The 14,354-nt window shown below is 43.9% G+C and overlaps 1 pseudogene; it reads right to left on the reverse strand.

The window, feature by feature from the left end:
• Positions 1–1,497: 1,497 nt before the first annotated feature.
• On the reverse strand, positions 1,498–2,637 carry LOC113533437 (nuclear receptor subfamily 1 group D member 2-like; annotated as a pseudogene).
• Positions 2,638–14,354: the final 11,717 nt, after the last annotated feature.

The raw sequence follows: 14,354 nt of genomic DNA on the forward strand, positions 1-14,354 counted from the left end.
CTGAGGATGGAAAAGGGAATACAGAACTCAGAAGTATTTTGGCTCTGAGTTCTTGGTGCTGCAGCTTGATGCCTGAAACCCCTTGAGGCTTAAAAATAAACAGAAAACATGGAGGTGACAGAGAGATGGTGGAAGAGCGTAAACAACACAGAAACAGATAGAGTGTCTTTGTATGCATACTGGTGAAGAGGGAGAAGTGTAGGCAATGTCCTTTCCCCCAACTTCAGCTCTTACGTAACTCTACTGATTGCCAGCGTGATAGTGTCTGCAGCTGTCTGTGGATATAGTGAGATAAAAAGTCACATATATCATTTAATTGAAGTTAAATAAATAAACATCAGAATAGAGCAGTGATAGCTAAGTGGTGAATCTCTTAAGGCCTCCGCATACTTTATGCCTAGACGACATTTGCAAGTGTTGACGAAACACTTTGTCTTTGTGAGCTTAGAAGCTTGCATATTCTCTGTTTGTCTGTGGAGTTCACCCTGTTGCCATGTGCGCAGTACAGCGAGCGAAGCCTCCACACCATGGCCGTTTGCTCTGCAATTACATCATAATGTTCATGGAAGCCAGCCAAACGCCATCTTAGCATGAAGCATTCTGAGGCCGTTGAACTTTCAGGACCCGTCACCAGGTTCAGACTTGCATGAGTTTTAATGTATTATTGAATAATTCTTACTAAATAATGCATTATTAAATGCTTTAAGATGAATAACTGAACACAAAATTTGAACTGTAAATGGTTAATTTTGGACAGTCGATGTTCCTTTCCTCTCACATTGCTAATCTGATACACTCATGCCAAGTTCTCCTTTACAACATCAGAAGGATTTGTTCAGGCCACTCAGGTGCTTGTTCAGTCCCTTATCATTTCGAGACTGGACTACTGCAACTTGCTCCTGGGAGGTGTGCTTGTGCAAGGCATCTGACCTCTGCAACTGATCCAGAATGCAGCTTGTTTTCCATCTTCCTAAGTTCTCCCACACCACCCCATTGCTATGCTCCCTCTACTGGCTTCCTGTAGCTTCCCGCATCAGATTTGCAACACTGATGTTTGCCTACAAAGCCAAAAACGGACCAGCACCCACCTACCTTAAAGCACTTATCACACCCCATGTTCTCTCTGATCCTCTAGCACTGCTTGACTGGTCCTACCATCTCTCAGGGTACAAGGAAGGCATGCATCAAGACTCTTCTCTGTTCTGGCACCTAGGTGGTGGAATGAACTTCCCCTGGATGTCCAAACAGCTGAGTCACTAGCAGTCTTCAAATGATCTAAAGACCTACTTCTTCCTGAAATACTTAAATAAGCACTTTAATTTAAAAAAAATATATATATATATGTTGTCTGTGTGCTTTTCTTAGTCCATGACCTAATGAACCAATATCGGGATGTATTTATTGATAAAGACTTCAAAGCACTTCTGTAAGCCGCTCTGGATAAGGCCGGTACAAAGGTATCAGCCTTTGGGTAAGGATACGGCTGGTACAACGGTATCAGCCTTTGGATAAGGATAAGGCTGGTACAAAGGTACCAGCCTTGAGCAGGCTGACCTGGTCATGCTGGGATAGATCTTTGAATCCTGTGATACGTTTTGCAAATTCCACCACCTCCCTGACAGCTGGGGTGAAGCTCATAGAGAACTCCTCCCAAATACTGTGACCCAACTTCTGAGGATCCACATAGGGTGATGTATTCATGGGGCAAACCTGTGAAAGAGTACTTGTATGGACTACTGAAATTTTGGTATTGCCATTTTGGTATTGGTACTCTGTGTAACTCACCAGGTGCATCCTGTTAACCCTTGCAACTGTTGGGACACTATAGCTGCCATTGGCATGGGTTTCATTGTCATTATGAGCTCTCAGACAAAGGTTCTGCAGAGGTGGTCCGCCGGAGAGGCTGTTGGGCAGTCTGACAGGACAGCTGCTCTGAGTACTATAATTTCGGCCGGAGTCTTCAGTCCCTTGTGGACCACAGCTCAACTGTGGCTTCTGTTCGCTCACTGAGGATGTATTGTTCTCACGGTTCCAGACATCCTGAGTCTTCTCTGTGAAATGGCTGTAGTTGTTAGGGGCCTCTGAAGGCATGCTGCCTGGCTCCTGATTGTACATGAATGTCTCCTGGTGTGCCCTGGTAACTGTACCGATAACCTCCTCCTCCCCGCTGTCAGTGGCACTGGAGGAGTCTGAGCTTGGGCTTGTATCCATGGCGATCGGCAGCTCGGGGTCAGGGCTGGTTTCGGATCGGTTGCTCCTGGGGAGGTGGAGGGGGAACGAGAGGAAGGGCCAGAGCTGTCCTCTGAAGCTCCATCGGTGGCTGAAATCTGGTTGCTAAGAGGCAGGGGCTGATTGCCATGGCTGTTGTTCATCATGTTGTTCATTGCGTTCTGCATCTTGAGCAGCATGCGCTGCTTCTCTCATTTAGGAATCCAGCCAAAACGCACAGCTGAGGAGCACAGACAGTGTCAGTTCACAGACTTTAACAGACACTTATGCTTAGAGATAGATAGACAGATAGAAAGAGAGAGAGAGAGAATAATGTTTCTAAAAATAATGTTGTTTTTAAATGTTGTTTTAAAAGAAAAAAACTTTGTTTTTCCATAACAAACATTTACCTGGAGGGGATTTGTCCATAATTGGGTTTAACTGATAATTAAAATCCCCTCCGATAAGGGAATATCTGACATTAAGGTTTACAAACTCAGTAAATGTAGTAACCAGGAAGTCCCCTGTGTGACCAGGGGGACAATAGATATTCATAATTGCAATTTCCTCTCCATATAGAGTACCCCTCCCAATCACATAACGGCCCCCTGCATCCTTTAAGCAGTCAATAAGTTTAAATGGTAAGTTTTTCCCAATTAAAATAGCCACACCTCTGCTCCTTGATGTGAACGAGGAAGAGAAGACATATCCTAATCCCCCCCCCTAAACATTTTCAAATGTTCTTTAGCATCTAGATGGGTCTCCTGCAGTAAGGCTATATTTCTAGCAGCAAAAGGCAATTCTCAATACGCAAACGACCAGTGTCAGAGCAGCAATACCAATATTGTACGCCACAAATATTCAGTATACTTCTGTTTTATGGAGATAACGTTAGTGCAGTAAAATAAAACTATGTAAAGAAGGATGCCTGCAGCAGAAACAGAACTACAGTACTCACGACATGGAAGAGATCTTAAGTCTACATGCGTGCAAAAAAAAAACAAGTTCTGGTTCTTTCTGTCGTTAGCTCCCTGTTAACAGGAGCCGCAACCAGCGACTCCAAGTACCGTTCCACTTCGACCGGGTCCTGAAAAACCCTAGACGACCCGTGATGGGTGATTTTGAGCAAGGCGGGCTAGGTTTGTCTGTATTCAGTGCCGATAGACTTGAGGTGTTTCTTTACCTCGTCAAAGCCTTTATGCTTATGGACCCCAGCAGCCGAATAGTCCTGAAAGATCATCACTGTGGCGCCCTCATGTTTTAGCGTTTGGTTGTTTCTTCCCATCTCCTATGCTGCACTCATAATCCACTGTTTATCTCTGTAATTGTGAAGTCTCGCCAGCGCGAGACGCGGTTTCTGGTTACGGGAGAGGATCTGTGCCGCTGTGTGGTGCGCTCTTTTCACTTTAAGTCGGCCAGCCTTCGCCTCGATGTTTAAAAGTTTAAGCAGCCACGTCTCAAAAAAACGTGTAGGGTCATTTCCCTCGACGCCCTCCGGGGGTCCAATAATGCGAATATCAGGAGTGCTGGATCAATTGTTCTGTCATTAGCCTCGGCGCTAACTCCCGTATTAGCCCCTTCATTAGCCGCGCTGTTCTGCAGCGTTGTATACTGGAATTCTCCTACGTGGCATATTGTCAGACTGCCTCAAAAAGTAGTTGTTAATACTCATTGCAGACTACAGACATTAAATGTCCGTGCTGTGGTTATATTTGTGGGTTTTAAGTGTTAAAGTTACTAACCAGGCGCGCTTGCTCTCCCTAACGCTACCTTCCTTCACGCCGCCATCTTGAAAACCCCTTGACGCAGGTGTATTTAAATGTGAGTAAACATGTTCCTTGTGTTAAAATTGCATTTGCTGAACTACTGTAGAGTAAACTGTTGAATTGTTGAAGGTGTGAAGACACTAGACAGTATAGTATAGTTGTGATTTTGCTGTAAAAACACGTTTTATTATGTATAGCTAACAACATGAAATAGACATCTGAGTGATGTATGTGTGCTATTATGCAGAATTCACTGTTATCAACACTGTTTACATGACATGAATGTAAGTAATGTAAATAAACAAATCTACATAAAGTAACTAAACATAAGTTATCTATTTTATTTGTCTGTTAGTACTGTTGAGAAATTGAGGAACATTTGTGTTGGATAAAAATGTTAACACATCATCAACTACCTCAACAATTTAAATGTAGTATTGAGCACATAAATCTCAGAGGTAACTTGAATCTTGTCTGGATGTTACAGGGTCAGTGGCCTGTTGCATGAAGCTAGTTGAACAAACTCAGTTTCAGAGTAGGTTCGGAGTTGACAAATCCATATAAATCCAACCTGGTTTAGATCAGGTTCAACGGGCTCACAAAGCCTTGGTATAAACGTTTTCTGCCATCTCAGGTTTAATCCAGAGTTTTGCGATTAACTCTGAAGCGCGTGCACCTGAAAGGGTGACACGTGCGGTAAACAGCCAATCACACAGAACATGCAGAGCGTCTGTTTGATTCACTTCTCGCGAGAGAGCCGCGCAATTCACTTCTCTTCTGACGATTAAGAGATCGTTATGAAAAATATCATGAAATTACGCATTTACAAAGCAGGAATAAACACTGCTGCTGCAGCGAAAGTTTGATAAGGCAACTGAAAGAAAATATCTGACTATATCAAATTATGTGAATTAAACAAATAGGCCTTATAATTTATATAGTTTCACAAAGACCGCAAAAGAATACATGTAAGCTTAACCTGTTTTAAAGCTTCATATGAATGCATGTATTATATTTATTTTAATTTAAAAGCAATGTTTAATATTGTCAATTAATATAATAATTATATGAATACATTATATGCACTATACATAATTATAATTCATATAATATAAATATAATAAATAATTAGAAGCAAAAGATGAACAGTTTTGTCTCTAAATGTTTTCACTATAAACTGATTTAATTTGAAGCGAGAGATACAGGGGGAGTGGCTTTATTGCATCAGATACATGTCACTTTACTCACAGCTGATTGGTCCAGTTTGGGTTTGCGATCTCTAACCCAGAATAAAACCCAAACTGGAGCAGGTTAGCCGTGTAGCGTAGGTTACCATAGCAATGAAACCCGCTAAAAACCAATCCACTTTCATGAGCCCGTAAAACCAGAGTTTGCTCAAACTAATCTTTGCTTTGTGCAAAAGGCAACAGATGAGCACGTGTGTGTTTATCCGGTTAAGGGAGGCTGCTAAAGGAATGCTGCCATCAAAGGCTTTGAGTGAGTATACTACAGAAATGAATAAAAATCTATTTAAATCTTAAGTTGTAGTTTATTTTAATTATTGTAATTTCAAACAGAGCTATTACAGCACTTTTCTTATTCTTGATTTCTGTGCGTTTGCTGCAGAGCTTTTGTGGTGGAGCAGGGCCTGCAAGGCAAGGTGACGGCAGCATTTGTGGAAAAAAAGGGGAAAACCTGAAATAAAAAGTAAAATCATTTTGTTACTTCTAATACAGAAATCAAATGACATTGCGCTGTTAAAAGGACTGCTTTTGTATGATGATTGTGTATTTTTGTAGGATCTGAAATGTCACACAGCATGTGGAAAGCCACAGCAGCATCCTGGAAATGGTGTAGTGCCATGGATGAGACCCTCCATCACTCCACCTGCCCTTATTGCCTCATCTGGACCGGATGTCGCTGTGGTCTCTTCATCCTCAGTGAGCTCAGAGCCAGTGAGAGCATCTAGACAAAGACCAAAAGATTGAGGATGTGATTTTGGTCAAGTTTGTTCTGCTGGTTTCTGTTCATACAATGGAGCTTCAAAAGCATCATCAAATAATGTCATGAAGCTTCTGGACGTCAGGCTCCATTAACTGATATTGTATGAACAGAAACCAGCAGGACAAACTTGACCAAAATCACCTTTTGTGTTCAAAAAAACAAACAAACACAGGGATTGAACAGCATGAAGGCGAGTGAGTAATGACTGAATTTATATGTTTGGGTGAACTAACCCTTTAAACCCTCAAATAGAAATTCCTATGGGTTAGGAATGGGATGGCACTTAAGTTCATATGTGAGTCAAGGCAGGTGACTGAATACTTTTGGTAATATAGTGTATGTATTTATATTATAGTAGTACCTTGAAGAAATAAATGTAAAAAAAAATAAGCAGCTTTATTGAGCGTTTGTGCCCGAGACACTTACAAAAAAGGATTTACAAAAATCACATTTAAATTTATGCATTTGGCAGATGCTTTTATCCAAAGTGACTTACAGTGCTCTTATTACAGGGACGATGAACCAGCAACCTTCTGCTTATCAGTTTAGTGGATTAGCCCACTACACCACAAAAGTAATAAAGCTACAACAAAAATTAGCATGTAATTGATGAAAAATATGAAATGAAAAATGGCAAGAAACAGAATGCTAAAATGAATTGTAAAACGTTTTAACCTGTTTAAATGTTTTACAGGTAGTCATGCTCATGGAGAGCAGGCACATGAATGTTTGAGGTACATGACGGACGGCAAAGACAGTTGAATGTGTTCACGGTGGTCAGCTGCTTCATCAAAATAAAGCCGCAGAATTGGCACAGCTGTGTTGAGATGGCAGTAGGATGTGGGGTTCAGTGCCTGTAAATACTTGATTGTTAGAACAATAAGTTTGAATAAAGCTTTGTTTCATGTGTTGTGGACTTGTATATGTATTTATTTTGTCATGAACAACAGTTAAGATGGCATTCCAGGGACCAGTTTACGACAGGTCCCCTCTCTAACTGCTGGTGTGGGAGAAGATGTGCCACACTGTGATTGGATCTTTGGTGAATGAACATAAACAAATGTTCAGCAATATCAGATAAGATGTTAAGACAACTGCCAGACACCTCTCCCAGAGCAGGAAGGGGGACCTTCTGCACCCACCACAACCAAGGAGAGGACTTCTCATTGGTCAACACATTGACTCTAACCACCAAACTCATTCCTAAGGTTTAGGCAAGGACTGCCATAAAAATTCCTTCAGGACCTCCTGGATGCAGCAGCAGTGACTGAAATAATGAGAGTCAACAGTCTTCTCGAAAGGCGAGATCTTCGAGCAGCTCCCCGAAGTCTCCTTTGTGCAGACATTGATAGGTAGGGTTGTCAAGTTACTGGTGCTATGAGGTGTTATTGCACCTGTCACTCATATCTTTTTATTTTTATTTTTTTTATTGCAGAACTTATAATTACATACAAAATACCGTGTTTGTATCTTTAACAATGAAAAAAACAAATATCATGGGTTTGTGTACATCATAGTATGAGATTATATACACAGAAAAAGCACAATGATGAGGTTAAATATCTCATCATAATGCATCAACAATTTTTTATTTATTTATTTATTTATTTATTTTTTTGTTATTTATAAGCCTGAGGGATGAAACGAGAATTAAATTTAACAAGAAAAAGAGGAAAACATAAAGGAGATTTAAGCCACTTTTGCTTGTGGATGAAACTTTTTGCATATAAAATAAAAAATTTAACAGCATATTCAAACGAATGTTTCTCCAGGACCAAGGTGCTACATAAGACAAAAACAGAACAACACAGAACTACAAGGGACTACATAATTTATACATAAAGTGCACAAGTGCAAACAAGTGCAGACAGCACAAAACAGTACAAGACAGTACAAGACAGTACAATGACTACTGGGACAGACAATGGGCATAGTAAGTCCCAGTGCAGCACCGACCAGTACACAGTTCTGTTTAAAGTGAACCTAGTGACAACAGTGCAAATAGTACAAGAGTACAAGACAAGTAGCTGAAGTAGTGTAAACATAAGTGTAAACATAAGAGTAACAGCCTATGCACAGTATAATATAGTGATTATTGTAGCAGCATAAACATGTGCAAAAACTTGCAAAAAAATTGCAGAGAGGATGGAGGATGCTCAGTTGTGTGTGTATATTGGTATGTGTGTGTGTTCCTTCAGTCCAGTTTCTGAGTGTTGAGGAGTCTGATTGCATGGGGGAAGAAACTATTGCACAGTCTGGTCATGAGGGCCCGAATTCTTCGGTACCATTTACCAGATGGCAGGAGGGTAAAGAGTGTGTGAGAGGGATATGTGGGGTCATCCACAATGCTGGTGGCTTTGCGGATGCAGCGTGAGGCATTAATGTCCGTGATGGAGGGAAGTGAGACCCCGATGATCTTCTCAGCTGTCCTCACTATCCAAGACGGTGCAATTCCCAAACCAGGCAGTGATGCAGCTGCTCAGGATGCTCTCAATAGTCCCTCTGTAGAACATGGTGAGGATGGGGGGTGGGAGATGTGCTTTCCTCGGCCTTCGTAGAAAGTAGAGACGCTGCTGGGCTTTCTTCAGATGTTCAGTGGAGAGTGGTCTCTCTGTGCTCTTCTGAAGTCAACAACCATCTCTTTAGTTTTGTCCATGTTTAGAGACAGGTTGTTGGCTCTGCACCAGTCCGTTATCCGCTGCACCTCCTCTCTGTATGCTGACTCGTCGTTCTTGCTGATGAGACCCACCACGGTCGTGTCATCGGCGAACTTGATGATGTGATTCGAGCTGTGCATTGCTACACAGTCGTGAGTCAACAGAGTGAACAGCAGTGGGCTGAGCACACAGCCCTGGGGGGCCCCAGTGCTCAGTGTGGTGGTGTTGGAGATGTTCCCGATCCGGACTGACTGAGGTCTCCCAGTCAGGAAGTCCAGGATCCAGTTGCAGAGGGAGGTGTTCAGGCCCAGCAGGTTCAGCTTTCCAATCAGGTGCTGAGGAATGATTGTGTTGAATGCTGAACTAAAGTCTATGAACAGCATTCGAACATATGTGTCTTTGTTGTCCAGGTGGGTGAGGGCCAGATGGAGGGTGGTGGTGATGGCGTCATCTGTTGAACGGTTGGGACAGTAAGCGAATTGCAGGGGGTCCAGTGAGGGGGGCAGCAGGGTCTTAATGTGCCTCATGACGAGCCTCTCGAAGTATTTCATGATGATGGGTGTAAGTGCAACGGGACGGTAGTCATTGAGGCAGGACACTGGAGACTTCTTTGGCACGGGGACGATGGTGGTGGCCTTGAAGCACTTCGGAACAATGGTGCTGCTCAGGGAGGTGTTGAAGATGTCAATGAAAACATCTGCCAGCTGGTCTGCACATCCTCTGAGCACCCTGCCAGGAATGTTGTCTGGTCCAGCAGCCTTCCGTGGGTTGACTTTGTGCGAAGCAGCGATGCCCCTGTCTTATGGGCAGAGATTGATGTCCTACTGGTGACGGACGCAATCAAGCCGGTCCCTCCAGCTGATATGAAGACAGGGTTGTACAGCCCCTACTTCATTGTACCCAAGAAAGGCGGTGGGTTACGGCCAATCTTGGACCTGCATACCTTGGATTGGGCCCTGCACAAGCTCCTGTTCAAGATGCTAACACAGAAACGCATTTTCGAGTGCATCCGTCCCCGAGATTGGTTTGCATCGATTGACCTGAAGGATGAGTACTTTTATGTCTCGATTCTCCCTTGACACAGACCGTTGCTATGCTTTGCGTTCGAGGGTCGAGCATATCAGTACGAACACCTACCCTTCGGGCTGTCCCTGTCGCCTCACGGCTTTACGAAGGTCACAGAGGCAGCCGTTGTTCCACTCAGAGAACGCGGCATTTGGGACCAGTTGTGTGAACACAAGGACATGGTGCTCAGTCACCTCAGCCTGTTGGGACTTTGGGTCAACTAGGAAAAGAGCAAACTCTCCCCCGAGCAGAGGATCTCTTTTCTCGTTATGGAGTTGGACTTGGTCACCCATACAGCGCGACTCACAGAGGAGCACGGCCGGTCAGTGTTGAACTGCTTGAAACCGTTTTAGAGGCTCCTGGGGCATATGGCATCCGTGGCCACAGTAACGCCGCTCAGATTGCTTTATATGAAGCCGCTTCAGCACTGGCTTCACGGTCGAGTCCCGAGATGGGCGTGGCAGAGCGGCATGCACCGGGTGTCCATCACCACATACTGTTGCCAAACCTTCAGCCTGTGGTCGGACCCTTCATTTCTATGGGCAGGAGTTACCCTAGAACAAGTGTCCAGACATGCTGTGGTATTCACGGATGCCTCTGCCACCAGCTGGGGGGCCACGTACAACGGGCATGCAGTCTCGGGTCTGTGGATGGGGCCTCAACTGCATTGGCACATCAACTGCCTCGAGTTGCTGGCAGAATGTCTTGCGCTGGGCCGCTACTTGGCAAGCATGTACTGGTCCATACGGACGAAGAGCAGGTCTTGTTAGTTGCGCTGTACTGGCCCAACTGGACCTGGTTCCCAGAACTCACACTCCTCGCGACAGCCCCTCCCTGGCCCAATTCCTCTGAGGAAGGACCTGCTTTTTCAGAGACCGGGCACCCTATGGCACTCGCGTCCAGACCTCTGGAAACTCCATGTCTGGACATGTCTGGACAGGATGTGGAGGTTCTAGGTGATCTACCCCAAGCGGTGGAAGACACCATCCCTTCTGCTAGAGCTCCCTCTATGAGGCGCCTCTATGTGTTGAATCTGTTTGTTGAATGGTGTTCTTCCCACCGGGAAGACCCCTGCAGATGTCTGGTCAGAGTCATGCTTTCTTTCCTGCAAGCGGGTTTGGAGCGAAGGCTGTCTCCCTCCACCCTGAAAGTGTATGTCGCCCCACATCACGATGCAGTTGATGGTGGTCACGATGCAGTTGATGGTGGTCACGATGCAAGTCTTTTGGAAAGCACCCTTTGAACCTTTACAGTCAGCTGAGTTGAAGATTCTGTCATTGAAGACAGTACTCCTGACTGCATTGGCTTCCATCAAGAGTGTAGAGGAACTGCAAGTATTTTCGGTCAACAAATTGTGCCTAGAATTCGGGCAGGCCAACTCTTACGTTGTCTTGAGACCCCGGCCTGGATACGTGCCCAAGGTTCCTACCAATCCCTTCAGATACCAGGTAGTGAACCTGCAAGTGCTGACCTCGGAGGAGGCAGACCCAGCCCTGGCTTTTCTCTGTCCCGTCCACGATCTGCAGCTATACGTGGACAGAATGCAAAGATTCAGGACCTCAGACCAGCTCTTCGTCTGTTACGGAGGCCAGCAGAAGGGAAAGGCTGTCTCCAAGCAGAGGTTAGCCCGCTGGATAGTGGATGCTATTGTCTAGGCGTACCAGTCCCATGACGTGCCTTGCCTGTTCGGGTTGCGAGCACACTCAACTAGAAGTGTTGCTTCCTCCTGGGCGCTGGCTCAAGGCGCCTAACTGACAGATATTCTAGAGCTGCGGGCTGGGCGACACCTAATACGTTCACTAGCTTCTATAGCCTTCATGTAGAGCCGGCATCTTCCCGTATACTCGCCCCCAGTGGCCAGTAGCGCGAAAGACTCGTTCTAAGTGTCGGCTTGCAACGCCACTCCTGCCCGCTGGGCCGGATACGTACGTCTGTTTGCTCCAGTAGTGTTCCCCAGAAATGGCTAACCCTGAGAGTTCCTCCTAGTGTTAATTTTGTCAGCTATTTTCAGTTTTAGTCTTAGTCTTAGTCCCGTGTTAATGATCCTTGTTAGTTTTTATCATATTTAGTCAACCTTATCCTATTTTGTTTTAGTCAAGTTTTAGTCGACTAAAAGTCTCAGAATTTTAGTCTAGTTTCAGTCAAAGAAAACCTAAATTATTTTAGTCTAGTTTTAGTCAATTGAAAACTTTAGCAATATTATTTTATAATATAATTTAGCAACATTTTAGCAATAAGATTCTTATTCATTAACCTTACAGTCAATCTAGTCTAGCCAAAAGCATTTTTACCACATTAGATTTATGTTATTTAAGACTTATCTTTTCATCATCTGGTGAAAAACACAGGTTGAATAATTAAGAATGCATCTTTGGAGAAAGGGTGTGGTCTGATGGTGTCTGTTTAAGTAATACATGTTCTGATTTGCATATTTATTTTTAACCATCACTACAACTGTTGCTTGTCCAATACTCTCTTTATAACTACTACACAACAATAGAAGCAGTACGGACAATACAATGTTTTGAAATATTTTTTTAAAATAAATTCTAAACAATGGAAATAAAAGTAGTTAGCCTTATAAAATTGAAAATACAGTACACACACCAACTGTAATGTAACTGTTTAAACTTTAATACTGATGCCATATAAACTAGCTTTTTAATTACAATGCAAGATTTGTTAGAATAACAACCATAATAAGGAAAAATGCAAATAAAAAGTATGTGTGTCTGAATCTTGTGTTGTTGAAACTGAAAACTAAAACAGAAAACTACAGCCAAAACAATCGCTGGTAGCTAAGCCACCACACCATTTGGATTTTTTTAGCTTGTGAAAAGCACTTCTTTCCATTGTGGTTCTTGCTCTGTTGCGGCGACCACTTGTGAGATCCCCAGTTCAGATCAAAGGCCAGAGGTTTCAGACATGATACAACTCTGTGCAAACATGATACAACTCTGAGACATCCAAAAATCCATCCCAGATTCCTCAGTGTTAGCATGGGACAGCCTTTCTTTGTATTTCTGAATCTCCTGCCTGATGGAGGTCTTGGAGGTGCTTGGCCTTGATGGACGAGTGGCACTGAAAAACCTAAATCTAGGCCGTTTTGACAAATGGGTTGTCTCTGTGGTATCCTGACATGGTATTTCCTCTTCTTCTTCAGACATCTCATCTTGCAGTCTTGGTGGCACACTGTTATTAATATAGTTTTCTGCCCTTTTTAGAAGATTCTGAACTTCCTCATCATTGTTTTCATTAAGGGCTTCAGCTGATACACTGGGGTCAACAAAACATGCAGCCGCAGCAAGAGGAGAGAACTTGTTGGATGTGACATCAAGGAAACGGCTGAAGCGTTGACACATATTTTCACTCATCTTTGGTGCCAGTGTAGCTATATCCCTGTAGCTCCTGGCATGAGTTAAGGAGAACTCAGACAGGTGACTCCTCAAGTCCAACAGTGCAGGCACAACAAGGGATAGGCAACTGGTGTCACTTTCAAGCATTTTTGTGTGTTCTGCAAATGGAAGGAGCAAGTCTCGGAGGATAACCACCTTCTGCCACTCACCTTATGCCAAGATGTGTGTCGCTGCCTCCGCAAAATCTACAAACTACTATACCGCGCTCTGAACTTGGAAAAAAAAAACTTCACTCATGCCATCCAATGAATGAAAAGCGTATTCCAGAGGATTGTAACAAAAATAAATGTTGACGAAAATAAAGAGAGTTTTTTTGGTTAGTTTTTATTTTTTTTTAACTTCATTTTAGTCTTGTCCTTTTTTTCGTCAATGATATTGCATGTTGTTTTAGTCACAGTTATCATTTAATGACGTTGGTGTCGTCTCGTCTTAGTCTTGTTTTAGTCATAGAAAAAAGGGTCGTCAACTAATATTTTTCATCATATTTTCGTTAATGAAATTAACACAAGTTCCTCCGTCACCCCCCGGCAGTCAGACGTAGCGTACTGTCTGACGCCAGGCCTACACTTGTATGCTTGTGGAACTTGTGGTAGGCTGGGTGTCCATATGTAGCAACCCCTGCGGCGGTCTCATATGTGTATTCTTCCACGGTACGGCTACCCTGTTTGGCTAGAACTAGGCTGGAACCACCCCAGAGACATCCATATATTGTACTACCCTAAATGGCTAGTCCATATGTGTAACTGCCACATTTCACCTTCCTACGGGCAGGATGTGGCCTCGGCAGCATTTCCTTTTCCTTCAAGGGCAAGCCAATAGTTAAGCCAATATCCAATAGTCACACTGGTGGGTCTTGCGGAACAGCAGTGACTGACCTTCTCTGCTTAGAGCCCTGACTTTCCACTCCAACAGTTGGGGGGCAGACCAGGAGTCTCAAGCAGAGCGCTGGAAGGGCCAGCGACAGTGGCGTGTTGGTAGATATCCCCAATTTGTCGGTCAGTACCGATGTCGAACGTGACCGACTGAAAGGGAACGTCTCGGTTTCATATGTAACCCTCGTTCTGTGAAGAAGGGAACAGAGACGTACATCCCATCGCCACAGTTGCTGTACCTCCGCTGTACGGCCAAGTCACTAGCTCGGCTTCTCAGCGGAAAAGCAAATATGCGATACACCTGCTGCTCATTATATACCCACGCTGCAGTGCAGAGCAGCTGATGCAATTATCACATGCCAATGT

This window comes from Pangasianodon hypophthalmus, chromosome 8 (assembly GCF_027358585.1).
Source record: "Pangasianodon hypophthalmus isolate fPanHyp1 chromosome 8, fPanHyp1.pri, whole genome shotgun sequence".
Lineage (NCBI taxonomy): Eukaryota > Metazoa > Chordata > Actinopteri > Siluriformes > Pangasiidae > Pangasianodon > Pangasianodon hypophthalmus.